General features: G+C 33.7%; 1 long non-coding RNA gene across 1 annotated transcript; it reads left to right on the top strand.

Annotated features, from left to right (window-relative positions):
- The first annotated feature begins 11,874 nt into the window (after positions 1–11,874).
- On the top strand, positions 11,875–13,587 carry LOC133191823 (uncharacterized). Its single transcript, XR_009721745.1, has 4 exons — positions 11,875–11,933; positions 12,520–12,616; positions 12,834–12,979; positions 13,257–13,587. It is a non-coding gene; the product is annotated as an uncharacterized LOC133191823 (long non-coding RNA).
- The last annotated feature ends 238 nt before the right edge of the window (positions 13,588–13,825 follow it).

Here is a 13,825-nt window from a genome sequence, read left to right as displayed (position 1 = left end):
ACAAACCAGTGATATGGGGGGGGGGGGGTAAATGGCAAGTGTCATTGAAAGATACTAGTATCTACAGATATCTCATGGAGATACATGACATTATTGAATTCTTGCTCTTAACAGACCAGCATTATCTTAGTTTATATTTAGAGATTCTGTTTGTTTTATTGGAGACAACTTTTTTACCATTACTTTATTTGGCTAAATTATATACCGACTCTCAAAAAAATGTTCAAAAGTTTCATCAACTACGTACTCTTATACAAAATGTAGAAAATGTCCTAATGTCTTCATTTAAGTACATTATTACTGTGTCTCAGGGATGACCATTCAGAAAATCTCCCCTGACATCTGAGGTGCTCCTCCAGTCGCAGATTACAAAAGTCTTTGCAACACTAAAGATACGCGTTGGATTGCACATTTATCTTCAATATCCAGGTGTAAAAAGTAAAGAAAATATTTTTTTCTCGCAAATTCACCACCAGGGAGAGATAAACGGTTTATGGTAGGGACTTTCAGCAATTCTTTTTACAACTGACTCAAGCATTGATAAGACCACTGGTCATATGAGCAATAGCTTTTAGACTGATCGAGGTAAAAACTACATCAACAACATCTTGTAAAATTCACATTAAGCTACATGTACAGACAGACGCACAGGAAGTTGACATTGGATTCAAATAAAAATGAATCCCATCGTACGACATGCCTAAACAAAGAGTGTGCTTAAAGCATCAAGCATCTATTATAAGTAGTTGCCGAGAAAACTGCGACGAAAAATTGTTACGGACAACACACAGCTAGGCAGACTGAAAGACATGCAGACAGATACATAAGGGTGAAACAGTTTACCCCCCCCCCCCTCCTTCGTAGCGGGGGTATAATTAATCTGTTTGATAAACTGTAAAAGTGGTTGAGGGCACCATGCTTCCATCGTTTATTCCAATATTATCCTAATTTTTTTCTCGCAAAAAAATATACAGCAAAAAATTAGACATGTTGAAAATAATGAAAATAAGTTTAAACTTGTGAACAATCCAATTTCATTTTCAAAAATATGGGCCAAAAACAGTCTTATTAAAACCCCTTCTTTTGGATCTCATTGCAGCCCCATACCTACTCCTGAGGGCCATGCATGCTATGAACAAGTTGATTATGCACTACTTGAGGATGTTTGCATATTATATGTCTAATCATGGTTCTGCTGTTCTTTTAAACAAGATTTTGCAAAAAGAAAATCGTACAAATTCGTAGTATAAATTTGATTCTGTATTGGTTTTCAAACCTAACCCTAATGATCAAACTTTAAACAACCTTGAATCAACACTGTCTAACCTTACACATAAGTTTGAAATTTTTTTGGCACAATAGCTTTTGAGAAGACCCAATCATGTTTCCACTATTTCTGAATTATTTCCCCTTGAAAGATAGTGTAGCCTTTCATTTGAACAAAAAATAATATTTCTAATCACCAGAGAATGGTTTATGACAAGTCTATTTGGTGACTTGGAGAAGATTGTTAATGGGAATGGATAACGTACAGATGACATACAATATACAGACAGACAGGCAGTCAGACGCTGAACACTCTAATCAGAAAAGGTTACTTAAGCTTGCGTCTTATGCTGTTTGGAGATAAAACTGTCATTATGTCAAGCAAAACAAAATCAAGCGACGTATTCTTATTCCTAGACCTAAAATTTTGTCCACGAATATTCTCCCAGATGGCTTAGAGAATTTTAATGGAATTTCAGAGATAGTCACCAACTCTAAATGTGCAATTTAGGTTTATGCACAGCAAAATCAAATGGCTTAAAAGGTTTTCAGGAACTAAATTGTAATACTAAAATCATACCATTAAAAATGCTTTGTTATGTTTAATTTATTATTAAAATCAATTAAAACTGTGTTTTACTGGAGACTTTAACGTATAAATAACAGCAGCAAGTTAAGGAACGGGATTATAACTGTCAAAACCATATTTCTGCTTGCTGTACCTGATTCAAATGATTTTCTTATCTGTCGCTGATAAATATTTTAATTACGCTCTGTAATCTTGATCAATCTTTTCAAAAAATTTAATTTTTCCTGTCATCTCAATTTTCCCTATTATGGCTCTTGGCAAAGTTAAATAAAACTCTGGAACTTGTTACAGGAAGAGTAATTCATAATTTAATAAATGTTACGGTACGTGATTCATAATCTGGTACCTGTATGAGTTAAATAACTTCAGGTAGCTTTATAATAAAGTGCTGCATAGAAGTATGTACATGATGATCTGGTACCTATTAGAGGTATAGGTAGCTTTAAAATCTGGTACCTGTTAGCGGTAGGTAGCTTTAAAATCTGGTACCTATTAGAGGTATAGGTAGCTTTAAAATCTGGTACCTGTTAGCGGTAGGTAGCTTTGAAATCTGGTACCTGTTAGCGGTAGGTAGCTTTAAAATCTGGTACCTGTTAGAGGTAGGTAGCTTTAAAATCTGGTACCTGTTAGCGGTAGGTAGCTTTAAAATCTGGTGCCTGTTAGAGGTAGGTAGCTTTGAAATCTGGTACCTGTTAGCGGTAGGTAGCTTTGAAATCTGGTACCTGTTAGCGGTAGGTAGCTTTGAAATCTGGTACCTGTTAGAGGTAGGTAGCTTTAAAATCTGGTACCTGTTAGCGGTAGGTAGCTTTAAAATCTGGTGCTTGTTAGAGGTAGGTAGCTTTGAAATCTGGTACCTGTTAGCGGTAGGTAGCTTTGAAATCTGGTACCTGTTAGAGGTAGGTAGCTTTAAAATCTGGTGCCTGTTAGAGGTAGGTAGCTTTAAAATCTGGTACCTGTTAGAGGTAGGTAGCTTTGAAATCTGGTGCTTGTTAGAGGTAGGTAGCTTTGAAATCTGGTACCTGTTAGAGGTAGGTAGCTTTAAAATCTGGTACCTGTTAGAGGTAAGTAGCTTTGAAATCTGGTACCTGTTAGAGTTGGGTAGCTTTGAAATCTGGTACCTGTTAGAGGTAGGTAGCTTTGAAATCTGGTACCTGTTAGCGGTAGGTAGAATTGAAATCTGGTACCTGTTGGAGGTAGGTAGCTTTGAAATCTGGTACCTGTTAGAGGTAGGTTGCATCATATTCTGGTACCTGTTAGCGGTAGGTAGTATTAAAATCTGGTACCTGTTAGAGGTAGGTAGCTTTGAAATCTGGTACCTGTTAGCGGTAGGTAGCTTTGAAATCTGGTACCTGTTAGAGGTAGGTAGCATCTTATTCTGGTATCTTTTAGAGGTAGACTCCTTTAAATGTCTTATCCTTTTTTGCATATTTAGAATCAATTACCCTCAAAATAATTCAGTTTTCGATACTTTCTTTCTGTTTAATCTTAATTCAATGTTTTGTTTTAATTTCAGTAGAATGAATGAGGAGTTGATTGCTCAGTTATGTCTTAATTTTTTAAAACAATCTTCTCATGTTTGGCCACATTTCTCAAAGTGCCAAATTGAGATAAACTTTAATAATAGTTGAAGCATTTAAATTATTTGGATATAGGTCTATCATTTACCCAGTTACTGCGTGCAAAAGTTTGAATATATTGATGCGGGAATGAAATCGATAGTTGTCGCTCTCTGATCATTAAATTATTCGTCGCCCGCGTGGCGCAGTGGTTAGAGCGTCTCCTCTAGAGTCGCGGAGTAAGGAGTTGATCCTTACGTCGCGGGTTCGAATCCCACTGTGGGACGTGGAGACCGGTCCTTCGGATGAGACCGTATAAACCGAGGTCCCGTGTCGCAGTAGGTGCTGGCACGAAAAAGATCCCTCACTGCTCAATGGCCGCAAGTGCCGAGTATAGAACAAAATTTGCAGCTCTCCACCGGCAAGTGGTGGCGTCTCCATATGAGTGAAAAATTCTCGAGAGGGACGTGAAACAATATACAAACAAACAAAATAGCATTAAATTATTCTCTGCTTTCACAAACATTCTTTATCACCAATATATCGAATATTAATGATATGAAATAAACCGAGATTCTTGTCTAAATGTCTCTAGTTTTTTTTATATGCATTTGATACTGCCTAATGGTGCCAAAACATTAAAAAAAAAGAAAAGAAATAAAATGAAGAATTATTCACTGAAAAAATATCGAGCAGTTAGAATGAAAAGTTTTTGTTTGCAGCAGCAAAAATCCATAAATTCTAAAATAGGAATATTATACATAGAATTATACCGTTAAACTATGTGCATTTTTTTTGGTAATGCTTTTTATATCAAGATGCATTCCTGTTTATAAAATTTCACATCTCACACCAGGTGGGTGTCTGTGTGTGTGTGTGTGGGGGGGGGGGGGGGTTGATATTTATTGGTCTGGGAATCGCGGCTCTCCATTGATCCAGGACTGTGCTCTCTATAGGCAACATTACATGTAATTAAAAAGTTTAGGGACCCACAACCAAAGAGAAATTCCTTTAGAAGCCAAAATATATGAAATAAAATACATTGTATATAAATAAATAAATAAAATAATAAAATATTTAAGTAAATAAACTTCGTCATGCATATGTTTGTGTGTGTGTGTGTGTGGGGGGGGGGGGGGCAGCTCTGTTAAACACCTAAGTTGTTTCCATTTTATAATCATTAATGTTAGAATTATTGTGACGACCCATCCCTTCCCCTTTTCCGCCCCCAAGTTCGCAAGATCTTAAGATTAACAATTAGAAAACATAAATTTCTATTTCCCTTTCTCTCTCTTAATTATTACTTTTTACATATTAAATAAACATTAACCTTTCTAGAAAACGATTGATGTGGAACTTTTTAATAAGGGTATAAATTCATGGTTATCACCGTTGTAATGCGAGATAACTCGTACGCACTTATGGAGAGATAACTCCTGCCAGCCACCCTGCAAGCGGTACCAGATAGCCTCAACCTAATAATTGATACTCCAGAAAATAAGATAACGTGTGATCGAACAACAAATCCTCTATCCGGACACCGTACGTGTAAAGACTCTTACAATTTCAGTTATTTTGTTTTACTCTTCTGGCACTTTCTGCTGATGATTGCATGCCTCGTCCTCGCCATCAAAACAAGAAAACTCCCAGAAGGTATGAACGATTCTCGTGAGATCATGTACTGCTCTTTCACTTCCTTTATCATCTGGTTAGCGTTTGTACCTTTGTATGCTTTCTCCACAACTACTGATGCACGAGTTATCTATCTTTGTGTTTCATTGTTCATTCATGCAACCATTTTTCTCAATTGTCTTTTTCTCCCAAAGATTTAATTGTGGTCTTCAGCCCAGAGAAAAACAACAAAGACCATGTTACGAGAAGTACAACTGCCGGTTCTAGCAAGACTCATAACACATATAGTGGAATGCATGAAAACAATTGTCCTCAGATGAAAAGAATAGAACAGGATTCACATTCTTACAATTACACTGTAGAATTATCACGTAATGGTAAGTTTTGTTGATACATGGTTATGTCGTCATCCTATCAACAAATAAAATGTGTTTATCAAACTTAAAAAAGGAGATGTATGGCGCAAAGGAGATAAAGGAGATTGATAAAGTTGTTAAGATTATCGAAAACCCATTTTACAACTCTGATGCATAGAGTTCTGTATTCGTGAAGTAATGTAACAATATCTCAATTCCAGCTCTCTTCACCCATTAGTTTTATCCCATTTGTGATTATATAATGAGTTGGACGGTGATTCCATCGTGTTGTTAGAGATGTACATGGACGGGAAAGCGATTGAATTTGGACTTTAAAATTAAATTACGGATTTTATTGAGATAAGAGAATTATATTTTGACCTCTCTGATGTATAAAAAAAACATATTGTACCTGCTGTACATTTTCAGATAACAAATATTATATATATTGTTTCTGCATTGTTTAAATTTTCAATTGAAAATTCAATAAGAATACTTGAACAGTTTTGATATTTTTTTGGCGAAGGGATAATTTTTAGCTTATGAAAAAAAAATCTCGCGTTATTGTAAGTACTATTGAATTGTTCGAAATGGTTCAAATACCGTAAAGTTTCATCTTCTGTTTTAAGTAAACCCTCTATATTTTAATAAAGAATTAGAAGTGTGTTACAAATATCTTCGTACAAGTATACAGATGTAGAGGTATTTTTAGGGCAGATTGGTAAAACTTTTGTACATTTTAAACTTAAGTCGCCCGACTAAAGTGTGATATTGTATTAGAATGATCCTGCATAGACTGCTTATTGTGAAATCATAGTTATAAAATGGAAATTCACTTTATCTTGTGTGATACTTTAATCATCTTATTAGCATTTTCATGTTGAAATAACTCATAAAGTATAGATACTGTGAAATCACTGATGTGCATGGGGGTTGCTTTTCCTTGCTTTCTTGGTATGAAGAAACCCAAGAATACAAAATGTAAATTTCAAATGTATATTTACTCAACACTTAGTCTACCACGAATTCAGATTAAAAAAAAATTCTCATATCACAAAAATTTGGACCCTCAAAATATGTGACTCTGCATTATTTTTGTTCTTAAGTGATTTAAGATTCAAATATCTACATCAATCTTAGATAAGTCTATATTGAATATCCGTTTTAGCCCCATTTACTAACTTTTTTCAATATATATTTTCTAAAACTGTTATATCAAAACGGACTTGTCGTATTCGATTCAATTCATATCAGTGTTTCCTTTAGAGGCCCATTAATAATTCACATGATCAGTTGTATTTTCTTATCACATGTATTACTTATGTTGTTGTGTTTTAAATCTCCGCTTACAAAATATATCTTCCGTGAACGTGTTATTTGTAAGATACACTTTCATCAGTTTCCGAGTGACAAAAATATTTGTTTAGAGTTTTCTATCGTTAATTTTTGTACGATATTTGTTAGTTACGTAGTGTTTTAGTCTATGGAAGTATAATTAACTTTCGCTATATTATAGATAAAAAGTCTTTTTTATCTTAACTTCTTGCCGTTTTTTACGCTCATTTTGCCTACAGGGTTTAAATCATCAATAAAATTAAGGAAAATTTACAGTTCTTTTTTTTGCTATCATTCACATGAAATAAAGTAGTTTTATTTGTTCATGTATAATCAGAAATAATATCTCAACACGAAGATGGAAATGAAAGGATTCGTGATGCAAGTTACCTTTCATGAAATATATGGAGATAACGAACAGTATTCAAGCTCAAAAGTCCATTATACAACACAAATAGGAACAGAGCAAACACGGACCTCCAAACATCAGAGGTGGGATCAGGTGCCATGGAGGAGTGAGCATCCCCTGCCGACCGGTCACACCCGCCGTATGCTCCTTGTCATGATCGGGAAATACTGTAGATTCCTAAATATTCGCGAGGAATCAATTATCGCGTAATTACGCGAGAAGCACCACTCGCGAAATAAAATTTCTCGCTTTTATTTTTATGGTGTTGAAATCGCTGTAAAATCCCTTGATCAATCGTCCACTCGCGAATTTCCGTTCTCGCGATTTGACGTGAAAGAGCCATTTCGCAATAATAAGTACTCGCAAAAAATAACGAATCTACAGTAACGGAAAAATCCGTCGACAATTCAGTGTGTAAATAATGGCCTAACAATTAGTATGAAAAACGTCAGTCAGCATTTGACTCAATGATAAATTGTATTTGCTGACAAGGTCATTGTATCGACCATAGAACTTACAAAATGATGACTTTAAACGAGACAGCTGATATTCTTGTTTCATCAACTTATTTGTCAATAATTTACCTCGTTTTAGAAATTGTACATACGTAGAGCAATCTCTTGCGTATCGAATCAACTGAGAGATATATACCCCGTATGCAGATGATGAAGGTATATTGCTGCATAAGTAAGGGAAGTTGACGATTGAAAAGTTAAAGTCATCACGTTTATCATAAAGCTTGGTTGTTAGATTACCATTAACGTCTTTTTCAAGTAAAATATCCAAATATGAAACAGATGTGTCAGACTCTGTGGTATCTTTTATCTCAAGTTCACCAGGATATATCGTATCGACATAAGAATGAAAATAACCATTGTTAATTGACAATACGTCGTCGATATATCTAAATGTCGAGTTGAACTCCACAGCAAGTGTTTCTTAACATTTTGGTCGGTATTCTGTAAGAAAACTGAAGTAACATGTCTACATATTTGTGGAAATTTTATTTTGGGTGGACTCTTTCGTAGTTCTTGAAACATTGAAATCATAATTTAATTTCATAATTTCACGATTGATTTTATGTTGTTTTACGTCCCGTTCGGATTGTTTTTACTCATATAGAGACGTCACCATAAACCCTTGAAGGGCTTTAAAGAGCTTTAGACCTTTACTCGACACTCAGGGCCATTGAGCAGTAAGGATCTTTATCGCACCAACGCCTACCGTGACAAGGATCCTCGGTTTTAAGGTCTCATCAGAAGGATCCGCAGCTTTCACTTCAAAGTGCCGAGCGCTTAGCGAAGGAACAGTTGCTACATTCTTTTTTCGACTTAGGTCAGTCTCGCCCGTAATTCGAACACACAGCCTTCCGATCAAGGAGCGAGCGCTCTACATATTGAGCTACCGTGACGGCTTTAATTTCATGAAATATGGAGATAACGAACAGTATTCAAATATTTAATTTAACTATGAATCTTTTTTGTCTACTGGTTTTAATTAAAATATCAGAATTTTGTTCTTTTGCTTTTTTTTTTCTATAAAAAATCTATCCGTCTCTGATTTAGGCCTACAGACGTACTAAGTATTTTAATTTCTTATAGGAGCTTAATTCAAACGAAGTGATTTTCTGACTAATTGAATATGTTCTATACACTGTATGCAGGGTTATTTTCGCCCCATGTTATTTTCTTACATTAACACTTGCAAACAATTTTTCTCCTCTTTATATTCGCCCAGACAATGTTTTGCTTGAGAGATTTATTGTCTTTCTTGATTTCGCCCCGTTTTAAATTCGCCCACAAACAGAGAGGGCGAAAGGGGCGAAAATAAAACGGGACGAAAATTTCCCAGTATACAGTATATCTATTTCAGGTTACATGCACTGCATGAAAATTTGGCTTTACAAAACAAGTAAAGATAATGTAAATTTATTATTTACAATGCCTTTAATTGGCTTTTCTGAAAAAAGTCAAAGTTGGAAAAGGTAACCTTTACATTAACTTTACATGCACTTAAATATGATGTAATGTCCCACATTGTCTTGACTTTACAAAAAAGTAAAGTTAATATTTACAAACATTAAACACAGTATTTGGGGTACATTAAATCTGATAATTACAAATATTAAATTTAATTAAATAACATCTTTAATAGCCACAAAAGTTAATTACTGTTTTCCATTCTTTTGAATAAAGCTTGTGTATATGATAAATAAGCTTTTCCTTCCAAATTGAAACTGCAAAAGATACTTAATATACAAAGTAACAACAGATTGACTTAAACTTTGTTTATTACTATACTAAACATTTTTATACAACCATATAATCAACAACATCAAATTTCTTGACAGTATCTGTTGTACATAGTCTATCCTGCAAAGCCCATACACATAGATAAGTATCCAGGAGAGAGTACATTGCACTAAAATCCTTTTCAAACATGTCATTTTGTTTTATAAAGAACCAATTGTTCATCCTTGAATTTAAAGATTTGAATTGACATGAAACTGTGCTCCACTTTTATGTCACTCAATATGCATTTCTGTGGAAATCAACAACTGTCCAAATATATATTTTGTCACATATTCCTTTTCAGAGTCCAAAACTTTTATTCTCATGCAGGCAGTCTTCTACTGTTTTCCTTAAAAGAAAAAAAATATATATATTTTCAGTGACATGAATATTTTCATAGGCATCTGTGTTATAAATTCAAATAAACTGTGATATCAGTATTCACAGTATCATGACTAATGAAAATTGAAACGAGATGCAACCATATTAATACATGTAGATAAAAATTTCATACATGACCTTTAACCTCAAAAAGAAAATATTTTGAACCATTAATGTCAGCCTTTATTTTTACCAAAAAGACTATGTTAATCTTATTAAATAAGACAGATACAAACTGATGAACATGTTGCTATTAACTTATTTTATGATATAAATGGACTGGGCCACTAGCCCTTAACTTTCCCCTAAGATTAAAATTTAATAACTCTGTAATTTCTTTGTTTATCATCACGTAATTTTTCTTTTGAAAGGATTATTTACAAAATATACTAATGTAGGAGTAAAATAAGATACTTTTGCAGAATTGAGAAAACGTTTGTCTTACTTGCAAGATAATTTGTGAAAAAGAACTGGCATCAGTATCTATGAATAATTACTGAACACATATAATTAACTCCATTTTCCTTCTTAGTCATCAGGTAACAAAAAGACCAATAGTTGCTGCTTATAGAGCTATAGTATGATATTCAAGTTATGGTTTAGGATATATGTACCTTTCTCCCAGTAGCATGTTGCTGCTCATGAATTATTTCCTGATCTTGGAATTGTAAAAGTTGACAGGTCCCTCATTTTGAAGATAACATGCTAAAATGGAATTTATACTTTGATAAACATTTCATACATCTGGATAAATATAGTCAATGTTTTCATAAATACTTTTGAGTTTGAAGCATACCAAAGAATGATTTTAAAAATACACAATGCAATCACAGTTAATAGTTATGAATTGCCGAACACCCTTATGTTTGTTTTCTTCACAATTAAAGAATACTTTAGCTCTAAGCAACACTTGCCATCTATAAAATTAAACTCTTGAACTCTTCTCAAGTATTTCTTCTTCATGAAAGATATGTCAATAAGGTGTTAACTTTCTCACAGTAAGCCGAGTAGCTGGAGCCTGGAAAAAGTAATAACACATTTTTTGAAAACAGAAATGTATAATTATACTGACTCCCGAAAAAGTCAAGCAATTGATAATTTAAATAATTGTTTAAGTAACATTTTTATGATATTATTTATTGATTTTTTAAAAACTAATATGTACAAGTACCGTCAAAAAAACATTGGGATCCCTTGGTCTGGTAAATCATACATTGTTGTCATCCACGACTTTCTTCAAGAACCTGCATAATTGATTTCACTGTACCTGTTTTTGAAAATAGACATGGTTTAGAATACAAAATAATATCTATAAAATATAACCTAACTTGTCCTCTATTAAAAACATTGCCATACCCTGGCTTCTACATTTTTTTCCTAGCACTAATGTAAACAGCTAAACATTCTGAAATTGTGACCTAGAATTGTTTTCCTTGGTCTTGTTTAATCCATAATCATTTACAGAAAAAAATGGAACATTATCCCCAGTTTATCAAGTTACTTATCTAAAAACACATATTTAGCGTAGTTTTCCCTGACTTTCATCAGTTTCAATGTTTCACAATATATGCTGAAAACAGATGGAAAACGTAAACAAACCTGCAGTGCATGCCAGCCCGGGAGCTCGAACAGTTTTCCAAGCAATAAGCTCCTTAAATCTTCTGGTAGATGAAAAGGTATCAATTCAACTGATCACTGGTTGCATATTTTCGTCAAAAATACCAGAAAATACCGATGAGACCCGCTCAACTTGATTTGAAATGATTGGCTATCCGTTGGAATACACAGTGCCATATTTGGGTTACTGTTAAAAGTAGATCGTTCGTTTTGTATTCGAGAAGACTTGGATGAAGAGGATTACACAATACTGAGGTGGAAAACATCTGTATATATGATGAAATATATTTCAGTATTTTAAAGTAAAGGTTGTCAAATGAACGGGATATATTACTGATATTACCTCTTATAAACAAAACTAATAAGCGTAGGACTTATTCAGGGCATTTGCAATGTATGGGAACCAGTCTACGAGGCAACAAAAATTCCGCCAAGAAATGAAGAATAAACAAAGAGATTGCGAGATGTTGTTTACGTGTGTCACTCGACACTGACTGCAAGGTAATGAAAATGTGCTTATTTTTTGTGTATAACTGTTTTCTGTCTTCCAAGATATTGAACAACAGTCGTTTAACATTTAGACGAAACATCTAGGGGAGGGAGGGAAGAAGAGGGGTCACCTCTCAAGTTGTTGCATCTACTATATAGTGGTGGTATCAGTGTCAGGATATAATAAATTAAAATGGAAAAAATCATAATAAAAATTTTGTTATAGATTTAGGAAAGCTAAATAAAGGGGCGACTATTTTTTGTTTGATGCGGGAGGGGGGGGGGGTGTTAAAATATATTAACCTCAAAAATGTTTAAAAGATATAATCTCATCTCAACTGAAAAAAATGATTAATAATCTTTCCTTGTCTGATGCCATTATTCCCTTTACCTCACTGAAATAAGAGTTTCTGAGTCAGTTTATTTTTTCCTTTTTGTAAGGGGGGGGGGGGGGTCAAATTTTGTTCATTTAAGATAAACATGAATAATCTGTCCCTCATTATTAAGGAAATCAAATATTCTTTTCATCACTGACTGGAAAATAAATAATCGGACTTAGCTGTCAAAAAATTACCTTTTCATAATTTATCTTTTGTAGAAACAAAGAGTGGAGAGCTAATGCATGGTGCTAAGTATGGAAAGGTCTCTTGTGGTTTGGTTGTGCCAGAGACAAATGTGCATTATTTCCATGTTGGGTAATGTCCTTAAGAATGGAAGTTTTTTTCAAATACAAGGGACATGACTTTTTTCATACATTATCACTGTACAGTGATCAAAATATTTTTAAACATTGTTAGATACATTATTTCATCTTCAGAAAAGTATTTAAATTATTTTCTCACATTTTCTAAAGAGACCAGTGTGGTGAAGGGATTTTTTAAAATTTTAATCTTGAATTTTGATATTATACAGGTCAGAAGTCTCGGTACACTTTAGGTGAGTGGCAGTTGGGTAGATGGATGACCTTCAGATAGTTTGAGATGAAGAAGTTCTTTTAAATGGTTGAAAGTGATCATCATAGAATCAACTCCATTATGAAGATAAATTATGAGAGTCAGGTGAGGAATTGACTTCAATGTGTTATAACATTGTGTAAATGAATCTTCATTATTAAGATCTTTTACATTTTATTTTTGAACTTGTTTTTCTATCATTCTAAACTTCCAAAAATAAAATTAAAGTAGTTAAAGCATGCTACAGACATTTAACGTATCTTGGCAAGTTTTCAAGGTTATTGCAGAAGTGCTTTAATTTCAAAAGATAACTAATTAATGCAAACCTGGAAAAGAAATGGATGTTATTCTCTATAATTTCAAAGATTACATTTATTATTAGCACTTCTTTTGTCCAACACCTGAGAGATCTAAGTACCCAGCCTACTGTTGAATTAATTGGTGACCAAGAAAAGATGACAGAGAGGGGAATCAAATATGGATGCCATCATGATCAAGAATATATATAGATGAACATTCAAGCATTTATAATAATGAAAGTCATTCAGCAAGAGAGTTTTTGCACAAGTTTAATTTTCAGTAAAATTGTGTATATTGTGCACTGAGGAACTTAGTATGTAACTCATTATGATTATCCATTTCTTTAGAGGATGTATTTGGAGTATATTTAAATAATCATTATCTTCTAGAAAAGAGCACACAAAACTTTTCTCTCTGTGCGAAGCATGACACATATGCAGACTGTTCCGTTCCGGAAAATTTTTAGGTATTTGGTTTTGGTGTTTATGTTCAATATACTTCTTCCGCTCCACGAGCTTTTCATGTTATGAATTTTATCGATGGTGTTTTACAGACCCCACAGTGTATGTATTTTTGTTATTTCATTTTCACCATTATATAAGTGATAAATAGTGCATTTCTTTCAATATCTATGATGTATTTAATTTATGC

Source organism: Saccostrea echinata, unplaced genomic scaffold, assembly GCF_033153115.1.
Source record: "Saccostrea echinata isolate AGI-Se365-2 ecotype Australia unplaced genomic scaffold, CSIRO_AGI_Sech_v1 ptg000024l, whole genome shotgun sequence".
Taxonomy (NCBI): Eukaryota; Metazoa; Mollusca; class Bivalvia; order Ostreida; family Ostreidae; genus Saccostrea; species Saccostrea echinata.
This window is presented reverse-complemented; position numbering and strand designations above follow the sequence as displayed.